This window comes from Megalopta genalis, chromosome 4 (assembly GCF_051020955.1).
Source record: "Megalopta genalis isolate 19385.01 chromosome 4, iyMegGena1_principal, whole genome shotgun sequence".
NCBI lineage: Eukaryota > Metazoa > Arthropoda > Insecta > Hymenoptera > Halictidae > Megalopta > Megalopta genalis.
Window position 1 is genome coordinate 22,580,936 of NC_135016.1, and position 21,540 is coordinate 22,602,475.

General features: G+C 40.1%; 1 protein-coding gene across 3 annotated transcripts in view; it reads right to left on the reverse strand.

Moving 5' to 3' along the window:
- The window catches only part of Su(Tpl) (Suppressor of Triplolethal), a 266,427-nt gene that overhangs the window by 21,489 nt on the left and 223,398 nt on the right, over window positions 1-21,540 (reverse strand). Inside the window, exon 1 of one of the 3 annotated variants that reach the window (XM_033467880.2) lies at window positions 10,328-10,484. The exons of the other annotated variants lie outside the window; for them this stretch is intronic. The gene's annotated coding sequence lies outside the window, so the exon portion shown is untranslated. Of the gene's footprint in view, window positions 1-10,327; window positions 10,485-21,540 lie in introns of those variants that run through there. 3 annotated transcript variants of the gene reach the window in all.

The following is a 21,540-nucleotide window of genomic DNA, read 5'->3' on the forward strand; positions in this document are numbered from 1 at the left end:
CGTAAACAGGGTTTAGTGCTCCTCGGGTTCGAGCGATTTATTCGAAGATACTATTACCCTCCTCTTATACCGTTTGATCTTTGATCGCGGCTGCCGCGCGCTCGCCGACTCGCAATTGCCGTGAGAATTTCTGCGCCTATGGATTTTAGGGTGTTCCGATACCGCCGCCGCAAAGAGGCTCTCCCGCAAAGTGCGACCGGCACGGTGACCTACAGAATGAATACCGACTGTTTCGCATCGCTAATTGTTTCGCAATTCTTCGCGGTGCCCGTTTAACCCTTGCAGCGCCGATACTGTATCGTTGCGCACGAGCGCTCGGATCACTCGGTTACTTAATTATAGAGCCAACCGAGTCATAGTTAACCGATTTGCGTCGTTAGAGTGTGTACGCGCTTAATTTGTTTTAGATTGTAACGAGTTCGTCGGGAAAACGAGAAAGCACCGTTTGTTTGTCAACGGATTTGATGCGGATTTGATGCATTTATGGCAAAATTGAATTAACGAAGTTTGCTGTGGCGTCTCCTTTTCATTCTTTATTGGATCAAAAAGACGGCTTTGCTTTGTGAAGTTAACAATTTTATTACTAATGGTTACTTATTCAGTTAACATTAACATATACTGCATAAACATCTTGAAATCTGAGAATATGGTTTTGTTTTCATTAAAATTATAATTTAAATGGTCGTTACTTTTTATGCACGACGAGTATACTCTGCAAAACTGTGAAGAGCTTATAAGAATTTCAAGATATTGTTACATTATTTTCAACTTATTGCTATTATTAAAAGTGTGAAGACGTGTTTATAATTTGTTGTTTAAATATATATTTAAATTATAAACAGAAATTATAAAATACGCATATATACATATATAATAATAATAACATATGTATAATATATAATAATACAAAAATATATATTTTATAATTTATATAATTTATGTAAAAATTTATGTAATATATATATATATAATAATATAAATATATATATTTTACATAAAGTTTTACGTAAATTATATATATTATAAAGTATATATTCTTTTATTATTATATATTATACATATGTTATTAATATTATTATATATATATATTATATTTTATATTATATTTATTATAATTTATATAATTTATGTACAAATTTATGCAAAATATATATATATATATATATTTTTTATAATTTATGTTCCACACAATGAACGTAGGTGATCTTTATATTGCACAAAGATCCGCAATGTGCAGTCAATTTTTGAAATATCAATCTAAAAGCTAATCTAATCTAATCAATCTAACTATCGATCAAAACTACCAATCTAAAAACTAATTCCGAACTAATGGAATGTACACTTTCGGAGAAAGTTCCGTGGAAGAATGCAGGCGCGAACGAGCGCGCGTGGTAAAACGCGGACCGAAATTGTTCCGATGGCGCGCGTCGACAAAGCATTCAATTAACTGGCGTCGCGCCGCCGGGATTAAAATATTCTAACGCGGTGCAATCGCGTGTCCCGCGCGAAATTGCGCTGAAACAACGATGATTAGGAGCACCGTGTCAAATTACAGCGGGGCCCGGGCATAATTTAATACCGGCGGACGCTGTTTGCCGGCATCTCGTCCGACCATAATTTTGTCGGATAACAAAGGCGCTCGGTTATCACCGCGCCAGATAATCCCGCGTTCGCTTAGCCTTGCATCGAGCACGCGGCGCGGATGCATTTATTCGCCGGCCGCGAAATTGGCACCGATAAACGTCGCGTCGCAAAATTCGAGCGGCCACGGCCGCAAATGAACCGACCGACCCGACCCGGCCATCGTGTTCGCGGAATTTCCGTCGTACGAACGCGAACCTCTCTCTTTATTGTCCGCCGATCGCGATCGAAAATAGCCGCGACGTTTCCCGACGATTGTTTCCCTCGTTAATCGAACCACATTCTGTAGACTTTCACTTTAGAAAACGCTGTACGAAAAAACCTCTTTCTCGAAAGTGAAATTCGCGTACGATTTCGTCGGTGATTCGTTTACAGTTAATGTCTCTCCAACTGACGCTGAGATTGTGCACAAAAATGGAGCATTCGGGAAGAGGAAACACGATTATTCGAGCCTTGCGATTCATTTTTACAGTTTTCGAATTGTCAATAACTATAAGAACGAGTTGCAGGGCTCGAATAATCGTATCTCCACTTCCCAAATTGTCCATTTTTGTGGACAGTAAGGGAGTACTACAGTAATCTGAGCGTCAGTAAGGGAGACATTACTGTAGCTGCGGGGTTACAGTAATGTCTCTCCAACTGACGCTGAGATTGTGCAGAAAAATGGAGAATTCGGGAAGAGGAAACACGATTATTCGAGCCTTGCGATTCATTTTTACAGTTTTCGAATTGTCGATAACTAGAAGAACGAGTTGCAGGGCTCAAATAATCGTATCTCCTCTTCCCAAATTGTCCATTTTTGTGGACAGTAAGGGAGTACTACAGTAATCCGAGCGTCAGTAAGGGAGACATTACTGTAGCTGCAGAGTTACAGTAATGTCTCTCCAATTGACGCTGAGATTGTGCAGAAAAATGGAGAATTTGGGAAGAGGAAACACGATTATTCGAGCCTTGCGATTCATTTTTACAGTTTTCGAATTGTCGATAACTAGAAGAACGAGTTGCAGGGCTCGAATAATCCTATCTCCTCTTCCCAAATTGTCCATTTTTGTGGACAGTAAGGGAGTACTACAGTAATCCGAGCGTCAGTAAGGGAGACATTACTGTAGCTGCAGAGTTACAGTAATGTCTCTCCAACTGACGCTGAGATTGTGCAGAAAAATGGACAATTTTGGAAGAGGAGATACTATTATTCGAGCCTTGCGGTTTGTTTTTATAGTTGTTGACAATTCGAAAATTATCGAGTAATACAAGTAATTCGAGTAATCAAGTAATACACGAATTGGATCGTTTATTCGAGGACTAATTAGACCAACGCCTTCTTTCAGATTCATGATCGCACCATTCTCAAAATTAGCGAATTGCATGATCCATCGAATTTCAATTACAGTAATGTCTCTCTAATTGACGCCCAGGTTGCGCACAGAAACGGAGAATTTGGGAAGAGGAGATACAATTGCTCGAGCCTCGTGGCTCGTTTCTTATGTTTTTTTTCCTTTTCCCAAATTATTCATTTTAGTGGACAATCTTAGCGTCAGTAAGGGAGACATTACTTTAGCTTAAATGTGTGCTCGCAGCTACCGAAACGTGGGATCTCTAAGATACACGCGCGCAAGAAAACTGTATTCGAACGAAACTGGGCTAAACAAGTTTGACTTCGAATCTGCGACGTCTCGCCGGCAATTAAGTGGCATATTGACATCACCCCGAGGTGCAGGAAATCGGGGACAATCGTGATAACCCTGGCCTCCTTCGATCGGTAGATTTTTCGTGAAAGAGCGAGTTCGCCGCCTGCGGCCGAATCGCTCCGGGTATAATTATCGTTGAACTTTTCATACGGGGACGTGTCCTCGGCTCGCGCGAATTCCCATTTAAGCGAGTAACAATGGCTAACAACGCTGCGCGGAAGGTAATAAAAATATACGCAACCTCGATGATTCTTGCATCGCTCGCTCGCTCGATCCTCGTACGAGAAAGATCCTAGGATAATGCTTCAACCAGTTTTGTGTTCGTACTCGCAGCCAGCGAATTATGTTTCGTTTACACGTCCCATTTCGAGGAGGAACGCGTTTCGCAACGAGAACGGAAAGAGAACGTTTTACGATATCAAATAAAAAGACGATTAATAAATTATACTCCGCGGAGCTATCATTTATCTGCGTACATAAATGGGTCTAAATCGGGCACACCGAGACCGAAGCAAAAATAATCGAATTAAATAGAAATCGAAGAAGAAAGTAAATTAAAAATTGTGAGCAAGCGAATTGAATTGTTTGAAATATTTTACCAAATTAGCCCTTTGCACTCGAGCGGTGACTCAGAGGCGCCGCTAGAATTTGTTACATCACGTTTCAAGATAATTTGTATATTAACAAAGTTTAGAATTAAAACATTGTTAAGAGTGTAACTGTTGCGCGAATCCCAAGAGTCAATATCATATGCATGAAATGCATTTTATCATATAAAATAAAAATACTATAAGTGAGAAAAAAATGATTTTATATTTACAGTTGAAACAGCTTCGAGTGTAGAGGGTTGAAATAATTCCATGGTAAAAAATACATTATATATTTATGTCGTTTATCGCTTTTTATCGCTATCATCGAATAAAAAAACCGAATTTTTAGAAACGGAAGTCAGATGCAAATGCGTAAACTTCTGACAACTTTTTCCAGTTGAAATTTAGCAACCTTTCGCCGTGAAACGCGCGCTGTCTAATAACAAATATGTGGGCAACGTATAAAAATTGAAAGAAAATGCAGAGAGGAGATCAGCTGCGAGTGCTTAAATACGCGGAACAGTTAACACTATGCCGTCCGCAGATCTTAGATACGATTCTTTTGTTCGACGCCGGCATAATAGCTTGGAAATTTGAGGTTTTAAAAAAAATGTCGAAGATGGCGGTAATATAAATTCCTAAAATTAACACATTGCGGACGGCTCACGAGATATCTCGTTTTTAGCAAATTGAACGTTGCGGACGGGTCACGAGATATCTCGTTTTCATGTTTTTTTTATTTAATCGGCAACTTAAGCAACCAGCCGCAAATATTTCTGTTACGTAACCATGGTAACGAAGCCTCTCGCATTCCTAAGTAATTTTAGCGAAACAAATGAATCATTCCAAATATCACACTCTAAATCAATATTCAAATTTGTATAATAAATAATAGTTAAAATGTAAAAAATCTTATATAATAAACAGATATATAAACTATGTATATATAGTATTATTTAAGAATACTAAATGCACAAATTAGAAATGTGCGTATCCGCTTCCTGTTACTTGCCAAGCATGTTTTTGGAGCGTTCGAAAATGTGCGGTCTTTGAGGGCGTGTTGAACGCGCAGAGCCCCGTCCGCAATGTGTTAAGATATGCCATCCAAGAGTTTTCGTACTTAATTCTTAGTTAAATAAGCACAATGCTATAGTTAGTTTGCTGCCTTTTAGCTACTCAAGAAATATAGTTCAAATGTTATTTCAGTTTCTTAAAATGCCACCAAAGAGGTACCACCGGCACACAACAGATAGTTTTTGCGCGGCACATAACAATGCGGCGCATGTTGGTTCCGGCGGTCCGAAGCGACGCGTATTAAAAATTGACACGACGAGAACCCAACGAACGCGTCTTCGAAATAAGGTTGCGCGCCGCCGGTTTCTAATCGGCCTGCCTGTGCATAATATTGTATGGATTGTGAAAGTTGTTCGATTAATGTTGAACGATTGTAGGAATCCGCGGCGGACAGAAACGGTATTTAACCCGCGCGCGTGTCTAGTCGTAAATGGCTGTATTCGATCGTTCGGAGGCAACGAGCACCGTCAATGATGCTTGCATCCCGTACGAGCACCGTGTGCGCGCGCGTGTTTGCTTTGCTACACGAGCACCGCCGCTATAAATCTATCCGGTAGCTCTTGTATAATCAGTATTAACGGGCTAAACTTTGGATTAGGAGTGACAAAGAAATATATCCGTCGACGGGGCGAGCTCGGCGAGAGCGCGTCGTTTAAACGGAACTTCCGCGGACGATTCGCGACCGATCGTCGCTCGATCAAATATCTTCGTCGATAATAATCGCTTTCGATTTGTTTTCGAAGCTTTTTACCGCGTCCTTCTCGATTAACAGCGAGATCGTTGCAGATTTCTACTCTCTTGGATAATTAGAAATTGACGCTGAACCTACGGAATTCTAAACGTAATTTGTTGAATTTACATGTTTCACAGTTTTTATTATAATATATGTACTTGGCTTAAGAAGTTTATTGGACAATTTTTTGTTTTAAATTTTAAAAGAGTCCTTGCAATTTATTATATATATATATATATATATTTATTATATTATATATTTTTTATTATATTTATATTATATATATTATATATTTATTATATTTTCGGTACATATTTTATTTTACTTTATATTTACTAGATTTTATTTTATTTTATTTTTTATGAATACTATAATTTGTTTCCTTCAACTCGGGTATCATTGACGCAACTACACCACCATGTAAATTATATTCTCTGTTATCTAACATATATGTAATAGAACAATTTTCTGTATTACATTAAGTAAATAAATAAATAATAATAATAATAATAATAATAATAATAATAATAATATTAATAATAGTAGTAGTACATTTCAGACACAAAAAAGCGCGCGAAACAATGTCCACCGATCGTTCGCTATTTGCACAAACATCGCGAACTCGCGAACAACTCGCAACATTGTCGAACCTCATAGAAAATAGAATGCGGCATAACTAACGCTGTGCAATAAAATATAAGCTACTCCTAAACGAGTCGAACGTCACCGTGGAGAAACAAGCGAGTCCAGTTTTTCAGTTAACGGGTTAACGAGTCGCGGTGGTTTTCCAGCTGCTGATTAAACCGCAGCACTCGGTCCAGGCGCGGCGTTCCGCGTATATTAAAAAGATACGGTCGATTCGTGAAAAATTCTATGCATTCGGTAGCAGCTGCAGCTCGGCCGCAGATTTCCCAGGTATCGCGAGGCCATTACGCGGCCTCATTAATTGACAATTCCGCGTACGCGATGGCCGAGGATCGGGCCCCTCTCGCCTCGTGCCATCTCTCTCTCTCTCTCTCTCTCTCTCTCTCTCTCTCTCTCTCTCCCTCTCTATCTCTCCCTCTCTCTCTCTCTCTCTCCCTCTCTCTCTCTCTCTCTCTCCCTCTCTCTCTCCCTCTCTCTCTCTCTCTCTCTCTCTCCCTCTCTCTCTCTCTCCCTCTCTCTCTCTCTCGATCTTCGTGGCAGCGAGACGATACCGAAATGAACGAACAGGGAAAAAAAATCGAACGACGCTCGGCGCCGCGCAAAACTCGCGATTGATCGCGCGAACGCAAAGACGCTTGTAAAATCGCGCGTCGTCGAGGATCCGCAACCCTTGTCGACGACGACGACGCGGCTCGCCGAGTCGCCTTTCGCAAACGATATTTGGACAGTCCCGGCAAAATAAATTCGTCCGATAAAAAGGAAAGGCCCCTTTCGGGGCCGCGAAAGGATCGCCCCGCTCGTGAAAGCGAGTCGTAAAAGTGCGGGCGCATGTGCAACGAAGGTCACTGCGGCAAAACCGACGGGCGCTCTTGGCTGCAGCGCGGCGCTATCGCATCCGGCGTGCGAACCGGACGTCGGGATGGCAAATGGCCCGGGACGAAAGCCGCTCGTCGGAAACTCTTTGCCGTTTCCTTAACCGAAATTTCCCTCTCCGCGCCCTCCGCTCGCCGCCGGGACACGAAATAAACCGTCGCGACCGCAACGGAGCATCGTTTGCGCTGCCATCGGGACGTCGATGGCCGGAGACTGTTCGTCCAGAAATTTGCGGTTCTCGAACATTAGGTCGTTAACACGTTCCGTGCCACGTGTACCATCGATGGTACACGCTTGCATGTTTACTTAGTGAACTGAACAAATTGTTTACAAGAAATTTAGAACCGAAGAATCAATTTCCACCGCAAGAATGGGCGTTGATAAGTTTTTGTTACGTTGTTATGTGTACGAGAATTAATAATTGCACGTAATACATCAAGTTTTAGTAAAATATCAAAGTGTGAAGATTCGAGTAAAAAAAGCTCGGCACGGAACGTGTTAACCAGTTAGCTGTGTACGACGAGTATATTCGTCACGGAGACGTGGCGGTATTTTGTGTCACGAGCGTACTCGTCGCGCGTAAACAGCAGCGACCATTGGCTGTTTAACGCTAAACCTACCAAACAGTAATACTAACTGGTATATGAGCCGTTTATTTTGAAAGTGGCGTAAGTCACTTTTTCAAAAAAATCGAGTTAATGGTAACACTAATTACAATTGAACGGTATCTATTCATTAAAAAAAAAAAGGAGTTATGCCACTTTCAAAATAAACGCCTTATATGCTGCTCAAGCGTTATTCACGAAATAGTCTCGGGACTTTGCAGAATTGCCAAATACGTTTGTTTAACACTAAACCAACCAAGCAGTAACACTAATTGGTGTGTACTGCTTCGCAAAAGTGAGAAGACCGAATTTATTTGGAATTTTGTAAAGTTTTTATTATAAAACTTGCTCCAAAATAATATAACTTATTCAAGCGTTCTCCACGAAAGAGTCTCGGAACTTTGCAGAATTGCAAAATACGTTTGTTTAACACTAAACCAACCAAGCAGTAACACTAATTGGTGTGTACTGCTTCGCAAAAGTGAGAAGACCGAATTTATTTGGAATTTGTAAAGCTTTTATTATAAAGCTTGCTCCAATAATATAACTTATTCAAGCGTTCTCCACGAAATAGACTCGAAACTTTGCAGAATTGCAAAAGAAGAAAGCGGTCGCTTTGACCGCGGTAGGTTCAGTGTTACATTGTGATCTTAGTGGAAGCAAAAACGTGTTCTCGAACTTCGAGATGTTTAGAATATTTTTCGGGCAATCCTACGCGAAAGTGTTTATACTTTCTAGGCAAATATAATTAGAAAGGAATCACGATATTGATGTTCGACGCGCTAAGCGCCATTATACAAGTATTTGATCTTTCCTGCGTTTTTCGTTTATTATGTACGCGGTATATGTTAATGTCAAGTGAATAAGCAAATGTTAGTAATAAAATTGTTAAATTTACCATCCAATATTTTAACAGCGACACTGGTTAAGCACGAAACGCTTACTTCGTTCTATCATTTTCCTACAGAATTGCATATGCATTTCATACTTCTTTAACACTAGATTCACGGAGTACACAAAAAAACATCTGTTCTATATTAGTTTATAAAACTAACGATAAGTCATTTATTCTGATTTTTAACAAGCCGTAAGTAGCATATAAACTGAATAAATAACTTGACATAACGCACAAAAAACAGCTGTTTCATATTAGTTTATAAAAGTAACGATAAGTCATTTATTCTGATTTTTCACAAGCCGTAAGTAGCATATAAATTGAATAGATAACTCATAAATCTATCTTTACGATACGAATAATCGAAAATTAAGAAATTAGCGACCCGCCATTTTGTCGGTCCCGTAAATCTAGTCTTAATAATACCTCTTCCAGAAATCACAAGCAAGAAATCCGCGAAGTGTCTCGATCTTTTCTTCCGGAGATTTCTTCCAAATCGTAACGCGAAATTTAATTCCTCCGTTATCGAAGTCCACAAAAGCAAATGCACAAGAAACAAGAATATTGTCTGGTTCCACCGTGCGAAAGAGATCGGGCAGGGGTCAACGGTACCGAAAGCTTTCAATCGCGATTGCATAATTTTCGCCGAACAATCGTCGGCATGCACGTTGGAATCGTTCCGAAATGTTTCGCGCGACCGGTCTTTTTTTTCGGTCGCTGTCCTTTTCCCGACGGTTCACGGACGAGCCGCCAAGAAACCGGGTTTCCATGCTTTCGAGAATTAACGTCTGTCCGAACAAACGAGAGCGGCTCGCTCGTTTTTCACCGATTGAATTTCATCGAAAGCCAGCCGACCGCGACCGAGGTACATTTCGCAACGCGACGAGTGCGCTGCCGCCTCTGCCCCCTTTATCCTTTCTCTTCCTCGATTCCTGCGAAATCCTTTCTTTTTCCCCGTGCATCGACTCGCTTCGTAACGCCTCCTGACATTTCGGAGCCGGTCAGCGAACCGATACCGCCGATCTTTTTTTTCTCTTTTTCGAAAACGGAGAACACCGCGACACGTTTGCGCGGTTCGACCGCCGCAATTCGCTTTTTAAATTTACGCTTTTTTAATCGCGAGCCAGCGATCAACCCTTTCAGGGCTCGCGCAGGTTATTATCTTTTAATTGGTATAGCACGTGTGACCCTTGATAAGCGATATTATATTTTAATCCGTTATAGGACAATGTTCCATGTTTGGGACACTTTTTCAAATTTGTTACATTTAAAACTTGCAACTTCTAAATAAAATGCGGGCATTAAAATAGTGAGAACGTATCACGTGCTCCGTGAAAAATTCCTGTTATTTTGTTTTAAATTATTGTAAACTTCAGGATGAAACTAATAACCTCGATTTAATTTCTTTTTCTTGCATTTTTGAATTGCGACGGGTAATGAGTCAAGTTTAAATAATTTACTGTGTAGATAATGTAGGCTCTAAACAATATGTAATTTAATAGCAATTTAAATGTCGCGGATCTCTGTAATACCGTAATAATGCACGTGATATCATTATACGATGATATAGTCGCATCAATTACCCAATATATAATCGCCTTTCACAAATATCTCGTCTGCTTTTCAATTCGACGAATCTCTCATTTCATGGCACCGTGTACATGGTGCCCACGTCTGTATAGAACTGCACCGCACGCGCGTCGATCGGAACGAAAAAATCGTTTCACGTCAATTTCGCTCGTCTTGCGTCACACACGTTTTCGCGAACGTTCGCGATCGACAGCAGCCCGGCCGAAAGGTTAACGAAACGCGACATTTGTCGGGCAAAATGGGCAATGCACAACTCGAAAAAGATTAAGATCATTGCATAAGCCGTACATCGTTTATATAATACCGAGATCGCGCGAGGAGGGAGCGAGCAATCGTTTCGATAACATTTATCTCCGCGGCTTTTTTATAACATTTGCGCTTTTATTACATTTGAATCGCTTAGATTATGATTACGTACTCGCTGATCGACGTCTCGGGGACTCTTTTAACAGGAAGACCGACTTAACCCATCGACTGCCACGCAGCCATATTAATAATATTAATATTATTATTAATATTATAATAATATTAATTATCATATATTATATATTATAATACATATATTATAATATAATTATAATATTATATTATATTCGTATTTTATTATAATATAATTTATATATATAATTATAACATATATTATTAATTATTAATATTATAATAATATTAATTATTATTAATAAGTCGTTAATAATAATAATAATAATAATAATTAATAATATTAATCATTAATATTATAATATTATTAATATTAATAATATTAATAATATTAAGTTACTGGCATTCACAGTATTTTTTTTATTGATAACCTATATGTTCTCTACTCTATATAAATTTTTCATTCATCCTTTCTAGTAACTCCTAACTCAAATAGCCATTTGTAGCCAATCTAAAGTTGCAGCAGAGATATCTCGTAGCTGGCAGATTTGGTGCAGACGCTTACTACGAGATATCTCGTAGTCGCCAGTCAATGGGTTAATGGCCTAATGGCCCGTAAAACATCGACGAACGTGCCTTACGATCGATCATCGATCGGCGGACGAAGATGGCCGTCTGACCTTCGCGATGCATCGATCGCGTTCAAGGGGAAAACGCGGGGAGGAATCGCGGACGATACCGAAGAGATCGGAATAAATTAACGATCGAGGATCGTGCTCGCAACGGGAGCAACTGGTCGCGCGAAAACGGCTCGAAAATCGGATCGGATCGGCGAAAACGGTTCGAAAAAATTGAATCGGATCGGCGTAAACAGTTCGAGAATCGGATCGGATCGGCGAAAACGGTTCGAGAATCGGATAGAGTCGGCAAAAACGGTTCGGATCGGCGAAAACGCTTCGAAGTCGAATCGGATCGGCGAGAACGGTTCGAAAATCAGATCGGATCGGCGAAAACGCTTCGAAAATCGGGTCGGATTGGCGAAAACGGTTCGAAAATCGAATTGGACCAGCGAAAACGCTTCGAAAATCGGATCGGATCGGCGAAAATGGTTCGAAAATCGGATCAGATCGGCGAGAACGGTTCGAAAATCAGATCGGATCGGCGAAAACGCTTCGAAAATCGGATCAGATCGGCGAGAACGGTTCGAAAATCAGATCGGATCGGCGAAAACGCCTCGAAAGTCGAATCGGATCGGCAAAAACGCCTCGAAAATCGGATCGGATCGGCGAAAACGGATGCAACGGGGTGGGCGGCGCGGTTGCGAAACGGTCGACGGTGGCGGCGAGCGCGACTCGCGACGGGTAAAGGATATCTCGGCTTTCGATAATTCAACGCCTGCACTCGCCGGACACTTGGCCTGCCTTTTTCTCTCCGTTTCGCGCGCACCACGAAACCGGTCGGTCCTGTCGCGCGATAACCGGTGACGAAACGACGAATGCGCGAGCGCGCAACGATCGTCGCCGCCGGTCGGTCGGTCGGTCGGTCGCGAAATTACGACAGAGTTACATTTGGCGGGTTTCGCGCTCGAACCGTGAGACCATTATCGTAAAACGTCGCTTTCGTTTTTGCTGAAAGGAGGTGGCGGGGGGGGGGGAGGCGGCCCCTCCCACGGATCACCGGTCACGTAACCTGCCCGCGGATAACCGCAAGTTCACTCGGCGAGATAAGAAAATCGTTTCGCGAGCGCAATTAATTAATAACGTGATATAACTCGCTCGGTGTCCGCCTGCTTCGACGGAGGCGCTTGCACGATGCTGCAACCAGCGAGCTCTCTGCGAGAGACGCAGCCAACGGCTTCGGGAATGGTGCTCGAGAGAGTTCGTGATTCGTGCGGTGGGCCACGAATGTGTTCGTGCACCTTCTATAATGCGATAATTTTTTAAAAACTGGATCGCGTGATTCATATTTTTTTTTTAGATGACAGAGGGACTAGCAAAATGCTTGTTTAAAAATTATTTGCATTTTAATGTATTTGCATTTTAATTTATTTGCACTGCTTGCGTTCTAGAAGCCAGATTCGTGAAGGAGATTTTGAAGACAAATGCCGTCGTTAATTGCCGTCGTTAATTTCTTTGAAATGAAAATAAAATTTGTCCGTTATAATTGGGTATTTAAACATAGACGAATGGCTGAATTTGTATGTTACAAACACATTTTAATAAATAACGTGAATCGAATCAGCGATCACAAAAGTGTTCGTACACCTTCCGTAACGCGATAACTTCTTTAAAACTGGACCGAGCGATTCGTATTTTTTTTAGATGATAGAGCGACTACTGAAATGCTTTTTTAAAATTTTACTTGCAATTTAATTTACTTGCACTGCTTGCGTTTTAGAAGCCAGATTCGCGACGGAGATTTTGAAAACAATCCGGTAAATTTCGTCGTTAATTTCTTTTAAACGAGAATAAAATTTGTCCGTTGCAATTGATTATTAACAAATAGACGAATGGCTGAATTTGTATGTTACAAACACATTTGAATAAGTAACAAGTAATGTTCCTTTTATTTTGAACAAAAAGCACCGTGCATACCAGGGATCGATTGCTTTCTCGAATAAAGCAGAACCTTATAAAATATGCCGATAAAATTGGTAAATTAAAGTACAAACGATCCTAAACACACTTGCTCGTATTTTTGTTAAAGCGGTCCCGTGTTTGGGAGTTAGAACACAACGAGATAAAACCTCTTGCATTTCGATACAAAGATATACAGTAAATTCTGCCTAATTTTCCTTCAGCTTGTAAACAAAAATGGACGATATGAAAAGAGGAGATGATATTTTATAGCTGTTGACAATCGATCAATCGATAACTATAAAAAGGATAACTATAAAAGCTATAATAATCGTATCTCCTCATCGCAAATTGTCCATTTTGCTTTAAAAGCTGGAGGAAAATCGTGGAGAATTTACCGTAATCTATGCATAATTATAGATTCCGTACAGCAGAATCAGTAACCCGATTTGGTAACCTCGCCGAAAAAAGAAAACGATTCCTCGACGAAAACCGATGCTTCGATGGACGAAGCTCGGGTAACGGAAAGAGTGCACGCCGTTCGCGTATAAGTAAAACTTTCATGAACTCGTCGGGGTGGTCGTCGAGGGGGGGCACGCGATCACGGATCGGCGATCGATCGACAGAAGGATAGGAGCACCGGGAAAACGATGACAGGAGACAAGCCGATGGTAATCACGTCGAGAAGGAAGGGAACTTCTCTCAGGGACGTTCGCGTATCGAGGACACGGAGGATCTGCCCCCTTCTCTTTTCGCCTCTGAAACGAAAGGTTATTTTCGCAGGAATGCGATATGAAAGTTTCGTGAAGGGAGCAGACGCCGTTCGCGAAAATTTCACTACGCGGAAGGACGAACGCCTCGAGACATTTCGCGCACGCCGATAACAGAGTGAAATTTTATCCGCTCGGATCCGTGCATTTTTGGTATATTTCTTTAAGGAACTGGTAGCGATCTCTGAAAGAGATTAGATCTTCTTCGATTATGTTATTACATCAATTTGTTATTTATGTTATTTAATTTTGAGCAATGTATGTAACGTAATTATAATGTAATTGTAATGTAATTGTAATTTAATGTAATTGTAATGTAATGTAATTGTAATGTAATGTAATTGTAATGTAATGTAATTGTAATGTAATGTAATTGTAATGTAATGTAATTGTAATGTAATGTAATTGTAATGTAATGTAATGTAATTGTAATGTAATGTAATTGTAATGTAATGTAATTGTAATGTAATTGTAATGTAATTGTAATGTAATTGTAATTGTAATGTAATTGTAATGTAACTATAATGTAACTATAATGTAATTGTAATGTAACTGTAATGTAACTGTAATGTAATTGTAATATAATTGCAATGCAATTGTAATGTAATGTAATGTAACGTAATACAATATATATAATATATAAATTTACCTAAACATATTGGGGAGAGACAATCGGGGATTATTTACTTCTCGTTTATATTCGCGAAGCGGAGAATATCGTGACGCAGATAAACGAAAACAAACGATAAAAAAAAAATGAAAGAAGGTTGAGTACGCTTCGTTTCCGTAAACGTCGGCTGGGGGAAAAAAATGGCGAGCTGTCAAATGTGTCGCGCGGTGCGATCGCGCGACACCGATTGCCAGTGAAAGGGCTCCGACAGGATATTTTCTGCCAAGATACACCGGACGCCGTTTACGAGTTTCCATGTCACTCTTTCGAACGTAATCCCGGAGAAGGACGCGGCGTACTTTCATTTCATTTTATCCCTCGTTGCCCCGCGTTTAATCCTGCGGGATTCTTGTGTTGCGTAATCCTCGCCTCGTAATAAAATACCGATTTCTTTACACGATAATTAAACCAGTTACACGGACCGAAGGAACGCGATGCAATTAAGTTTTAAAGTCGTAAAGTAGTTTCGTAAAGTAGCTCAGAGCCGTGTTTCGAAAGTAAAATAATTCAGTGTTTACGCGGTGTCGTGCTTCTAGTTTCATATTTTCGCGAAGCAAAACTCTGCCGAGTCCCGCTCTTGCTGCCGACAATTCCGTCCGTAATATACACTCGTACACGAAAGTATTCGAACGCTTACGCGTTTCTAAAATAAAATATATAATATATATATATATATAATAATAATAATACTATATATATAATATAATAATATAATATATTATATTATAATATAAAATATAATATAATATAATTATTATTATATTATATTATTATATTATATATATAATAATAATAAAAATATATAATAATATATATAATAAAATAAATAAAATATATGTGTTATAAACCGAAGCATTTGATATAATATGACACATATAACAAGGGATGGATCTTAAGACTGCGTGAGCAAAATTAAAAAATAATTCAATAGGAAGTTGATCCACCTTTTACTTTTTTATAACAGCCCTATAATATAATATAATATAATATAACAGCCCTATAATATAATATAATATAATATAATATAATATAATATAATATAATAATATATAATATATAATATAATGTATGATAATAATAGATATAATGACCATAATATAATTCATTTTTAATTCCAACGCGTACAAAATCCGCGTGCTATGAATGATCTAACAAAAAAAAAAGGAAAAAAATTTATAACTCTAAAAACGAGCCGCGAGGTTATTCTTTTAAATCGTTACTCGTTGTATAAAGCTTTATTTATTATTTGAATCGATCTCCTTCCAAATCGTCCATTTTTATTCCCAAGCTGGGCGTCAATTAGGCCGAATTTGCTGGAGGAGACACAATTTCCACCAACTTCTGTTCGATAAACGTGCCAACGAAAATGTTTGTTCTGCGCAAAGATCCGCGGCCCAGCGAACAGAAACCGTAGCAATACTGTTACATCGCCGGAACAGTGGCGTTGCCAACAAGATGGCAGCTGGCCTATGGTTGTCGTAAGAGCTTCAAGCGGTATCAAGAGTCCCGAGTCTCGATCGCCGTTCGAACATAGTCGATCGTGGGACGGGACGGGCCGCGGACTCGTTCGATAAATTTCGCGAAACACCGAACAATGTTGCATGGATGTTGCCGCGGCGCTAAGTGGTCGCGCCGACACGCAAAATTGATGTTGCACCGCGCTCTTCTGTAACAGGTGTGCCGACAGCGCATTATCGGCATTTCGCTGCAGCCCCCGACACGACGCGGGCCGCTTATGCAACGATGTTGCAGACTTCCGCGAGCGCGGCGAGTGCTGCTGCACGAAGGAAGATGTGCAACGATGTTGCGCGCGGCCGCCGGGAGAGCCGGCCTGTGTGCACGGCGCGGGCTTACGCGTTTAACCCTAATCGATGCAGCCCAAACATCGGCGAGCCGCGTGCGCGCTCGGATGTCAAAGCAAAGAGGAGGCGGCGAGTACCCAGCCGGTGTTTACACGTGTTCACTGGCGTGCTGTAATCACTGCTTCCTGATGTCGGCGACGACACGCCGGAACCTCCTTCTAAACAAGATGGCCAAACTCCACGGTCCGAGCATCATCCCCTCGCCCCACGTTGGATCTATCGTCGACGAGCACGAGCTCGTGGCAACCCGTGGAATCTCGTCGCTTTTCTCGCGCAATTGGTTATCAGCTTTTTATTATTATCTCTTTATTATTATTTTATATATTACCTCGCAGTTGGTTATTCGCTTGTCGGCGAATCGCGGATTTAATGCATTTCTGGGACAATTCGGTAGGAATTTTTATGGTAATCGTGTATAAAATGCACGAATAAAAGCACGAAATCTTTTAATGATCGATTTCTGTAAATTTACGCACGATTTTAATTCCGATTCGACTTTGTACGATGGAATTAAAATTTTCGTAAAATCTGCTCCGAATTGGTAAATGATTTCTGAACTACAGTGTTTTTTTTCTATTTTATACAATTTATTGCGATTTATGCGGATGGAATTGAGTCTGTTGCAGCAAGTACAATGCAATTTTATGTTTTTTAAACATATAAACGAGTCTGATGCTCTTAGAACGATCTTGAAAAATAGTATACCAATTAGTATAGTATAGTATATTATTATATTATTATATTATTATTATATATATTATTATATTATATAATAACTATAATAATATATATATAACTATAATAACACTATAGTTATATATATACTATATATAAAATATATAGTTATATATAACTATATATAAATATATATATATATATATATATATATATATATATATATATATAAATACTATATAATATTATTGTATAATAATATTATATAGTTAGTATAGTATAGTTATAGTATAGTTATATAGTTAGTATAGTATATATACCAAAAATAGTATACCAATTAATTTAGTAGCGCCTCAGAGTCGCCACTCCAGTGCAAAGGGTTAAAATACTATAATAGAAAGATTAAGAAGAAGAATTGAAATATGCCGACGCATTGCTTTTAATCTGTTGCAACGATTAACCGATTCAACGGTCTTGTCCACGGTTAAGTTTTAATTATGCTCGCACGATTACAACTCGTTCGTCCGTTCGCCAGCTCGCCTACCCATACGAGGTGCCAGCTTCGAATTATTTTGGTGCTTAAGGCCGCAACAGCTGACGAGACGAGCTGCGATTGCTCGGCCGTCGCATACGCGAAATTCGCTCGTGTCGGAATTGCCGTTGGATTCCAGGAATCGAACGCCTTTCATTTTCGGTTTCTTCCTTCGATTTTTGCAACATCAAAATTTGCGATTTTCTACGTTGTAGATTTCAGCGATGTTTCTCAAAACTCCGACGCGAACGCTTTGCCAGCGAACATATTTGAACGAATGTTATTAATATTATATAAATAATATATATAATATTTATATATAATATTTAATAATATTTATTTTAATTTATATTAATATTTAAATAATATATAATGTTTATTATATAATAATATTATTGTCGTAGAATGAAAGTAAGAATAATAAAATCAAGATCACGCGAAATCCTTTCAAACACAAATTCACAGCGACTTCGTTTTATCTTCGCCCGAGCAACAACTCGCAAAAATGGAAAGATTTGCTCGAATCTGCTATTGTAATTGGACGAATGCGCGAAGATCATTGCGATCGAATCGGTGCGCTCCACGTTGAAACGAGAACCGGTGGGCGGCCGCGCGATTCGTTCAATTATATGCGGAAAGGCGACGATCGAGAGGAACGCGCGTCTGAAAAGTGGCGTCGATGGGAATAATCACGAGAGGATATTCTGATTTAGGGAATGACTATGAATCAACGTCCGCGGCGAGCCGCGCGGCTCAATGACAGCTCGCGACAGTGAATGACACTCTCGGCTACCGAGAGGATAAATGACGATGAACTCGGCGCGGTTGACGCTTCCACGCGTTCCCGCCGGTTTTATGAACTTTCTTCCTGGTTCCCCTTTCGTTCGCGGCACGCACAGAGGAACATGAAAGCGAAAACGCCGACGCAGGCTGCGCCTTTTGTTCTCCGGGCCTCGTTAGAACTCGATGACGAAGCTAATGATTGACGGAAAGTCGCCGGAGAACGCGTCGCAACCGCGTAAAGCGGCCTCCGAGCACCAACAGATTCTCATCGGGTCGTTTTTCTTTTAACTTTTCATACACATTTTTTATGCTAACTGTGCAATTTTCGGTAGTTCGCGCTGCCAGGTCGCTCGGTCTGCTTATACTTCATGTTGAGAGAGAGAGAGAGAGAGAGAGAGAGAGAGAGAGAGAGAACTCCATCTTATCAAAGAGAAATTATAAATTACTAGCCTAATGTAATTGCCACGTTTTCGATCACTATAACCACGTCGCTAGGCTGACTATACTCGGACAGTCTCAAACTTGTTGAATTTCTTCCACAAAATAGAAAATAAAGGAACATTGACTTTTTCCATAGCGAAGTTTCAGACACCAAAGAACGAACTAAAAAATCTCTTTTGATGCATGTTGAACTATTTAACTCGTTAACCGTTTGCGTACCACGAGCCACTTTTGCGCTCTTCAGATTTTGTGTCGAGAAAAGCCAGGGCATTTGGCCGAAACAGACGACTTACGGCCCACCCGAAATTTGTCGAAACGTGCTCAATCTTTCGGACGCATGTATACGTCGCGCGTCGCATCGCTGCCAGTAATCCAATTTGCATTTTGTTGTTACCTATTCTAAATTAATAGTATATATATTTTCGTTCGTAACGTTTTATTTTATGTTTTACAGCTTTTTTCGACGCATAATCGAAAGAGCGCTATTGCGCTTTTCGGCGCTTTTCGACACATAATCGAAGGAGCGCTATTGCGCTTTTCAACATTTTCCGACACACAATCGAAGGAGCGCTATTGCGCTCTTCGGCTTTTTCCGACACATAATCAAAGGAGCGCTGTTGCGCTCTTCGGCTTTTTTCGACGCATAATCGAAGGAGCGTTGTTGCGCTCTTCGATCCTGTTTTTTCAGAACCATCTGGTACACGCAAACGGTTAATTCTGTATTAAAAAAAGTTCTATACACAGTGCGTACAAAAAGTGTGCAGTTCTCCGCTACCACATTGTGCATGTAAGCGATAAAATAATTAAGAAAATAGCGTGAGACCATTGGTTAACGTTCTCTACAAAAATCCTACTCTTTTACCAGATGCTTACAGCTGAAAAAAAACCATCGGCATCGCATAATTCGAGTAGGCTTTTCAGTGTTACGCGCAGCCTCAACGAACAGACCTTTGCCACCTCCAACGCCGGCGATACAATTAAAATTCTCGTTAGCGGTCCGTTATTTCGATCCGAAACGGCGGTTCCCGAAACGTTTTTCGGGAACGGTGAAAATGAACGTGACCGAACATCGAACACGTTTTCACGCCATTTACCGCGCGAACCCGCTCGAAATCGAATTTCGATTTCGATCCGCGGCGACCAGCCCCCCTTCCGTCTTCGTTCGCGGAGAAGCGAACGCCGGGAATTCGACGCGCGAGCGACGGGGGTTATTTATGAAATCAGGATCACCTGGAAAAAGCGGCGGGAAACGGGACGAGCAACTTCCGTCGCTAAGAGTGTTTTGTCGTTAACTTTAACGAGCCGGCCCCGCATTCGCCGTTGCCGGGCTCGGGCACCGAGAAAATCGCACTTAAATGGATCGAACTTTCATCCGGCCGTGTTTGTCAGCCCGGAGAGAGAGAGAGAGAGAGAGAAGTTCGGGCTCCCTCGGGTACATCGAACTTCGAACGCGCGTTTCATTAGTCCGCCTCGGACGCGAATCGGCTCGCGAGACGCGATAATCGCGCGGCGGTGACGCGGGTTCCACCCTCGGCTTGCGACGACAATGATTAATTGGTTCGCCAGATTAAATGCATTTCGCGAATATCGCGCGGCGCGTTCTCTGGCAAGATGTTACGCTGGGTTCGATTATATTATGTTATTAATTTTATATTATTATACTATATTTATATTATTACATTATATTTATATTATTATATTACATTTAGATTATTATATTATATTTATATTGTTATATTTTTAATTTTATATTGTTATACTATATTTATATTATTATATTACATTTAGATTATTATATTATATTTATATTATTATATTACATTTAGATTATTATATTATATTTATATTATTATATTATTAATTTTATATTATTATACTATATTTATATTATTATATTATTAATTAAAAATATTCGTGCTACAAATGAAAACCTTTTATTCCATCCTCTAAGCCAGTGCTCGCAATGCTTCGGAACGCAACGTTGGGCTCCGCCTCCTGTGAGTCGATGGGAGCAACGCGGGGCGCGAGACGCCGCGGCGGTAGTCAGGAGGCGGAGCCCAGAGTTGCGTTCCGAAGCGTTCCGAGCACTGCTCCGAGCCACTAGTTTATACTTTACTTCTACATTTAAATTTATTCGTTGCTGTAACGTTATGCAACGAGCACAGCAGAATGAACAGTTCGACGAAGATTGACTATTTGTTCGATTTTTATCCTTGAGAGCTATCATAGAAGCAATTCCAACTTTAATTGTTCTACGTTGCGCAACGTCGAACACGAAATAGATATCTTTAATACGGTCACGATTTACCTGTTCTACGACGTTTTTCTGATTACCAATGAGACATTTTAGTTTGAAAAATCTCGAATAAGTGAGTCATTCAACTGCTGCAATTACTGTTACAACTTTAAACACTTAATTCAAACATTTATTAAAATATTTATTAGCATGTTTGTTAGCATAAAAGGCATTTCTCTTATAATAAGAAAATCTCTTAAATTTATAATATAATTAGTTACTT